Source organism: Pseudophryne corroboree, unplaced genomic scaffold (genome assembly GCF_028390025.1).
Source record: "Pseudophryne corroboree isolate aPseCor3 unplaced genomic scaffold, aPseCor3.hap2 scaffold_1422, whole genome shotgun sequence".
Taxonomy (NCBI): Eukaryota; Metazoa; Chordata; class Amphibia; order Anura; family Myobatrachidae; genus Pseudophryne; species Pseudophryne corroboree.
In genome coordinates this window covers 15,684-16,538 of record NW_026968049.1, presented here as the reverse complement: position 1 = coordinate 16,538, position 855 = coordinate 15,684, and the positions used below count along the sequence as shown (strand labels likewise).

Sequence of the window (855 nt, the reverse complement as noted above, 5' to 3'; positions counted from 1 at the left end):
GCTGGTACTAACCAGAGCTGTCAGTATGGATTATCATGCTATATTGCAGAAAATCAATTTGATGCAACTGCTTTACCAACAGTATGTTAATCTTTTCCATTGCTGTTTTGTTGGCTGACTGAAGGAAGATATGCAGTGCATTTGAACCAAAGCAGATGTGTGCTGACAACTTAAATGCACAATCATGTTTGTGTTTTTTCTTTCTTTCTTCCATCCTTTGTAATATCATATTAAATATTAAGGTAGCAGTTTATAATCAATGACTAATGACATAAGAAAAGGAAAAAAAACAGTATACAAAGATACTCCAGGTGAGGCTTGAACTCACAACCTCAGCATTGCTCAACAGATACTGTCTTATAAGTACCGCGCGCTGACCAATTGCGCCACTGGAGCACTTTGCAGCATTAATTGGTTATGCTAGATGTGGATTTTATTCAATACAATCAGTCTAGTCATAAGAATTGAAAAAGAAAATCATTTTTGGTGATGAATGATGAGCAACAAAGGAAAATGCATGCCAGATGGCACTTGAATAAGCTATCCACGGTGATAGAAAAGGTTTAAATAACAACAACAACAATGTTATAATAATTAATGTCATATTTTAGCTTCTGTGGTCATTTTTTACAAGCTAAACACTGCAAGACTGTTTTACAGTTGAAGCAAGGATAAAATATCAACTCTAGTGATGAGACACTTGCTGTAATGACTTCCACCCCATATGGGACTTGGACCCCCTGGCTTAGGAGGGCAGTGACTTATCCATTATGCCAGTGGTGCTTACTGATGTCCTTATTTAAGACTGATAGGTTTTTAAGAGTCAATTATTTATTTTTGAAGAAAAGTGAAGCT

The 855-nt window shown here is 36.0% G+C and overlaps 1 non-coding gene across 1 annotated transcript; it reads right to left on the bottom strand.

Annotated features, from left to right (window-relative positions):
* Positions 1 to 303: 303 nt before the first annotated feature.
* TRNAI-UAU (transfer RNA isoleucine (anticodon UAU)) lies at positions 304 to 396 on the bottom strand. Its single transcript is given in 2 exon segments — positions 304 to 339; positions 359 to 396. It is a non-coding gene; the product is annotated as a tRNA-Ile (tRNA).
* Positions 397 to 855: the final 459 nt, after the last annotated feature.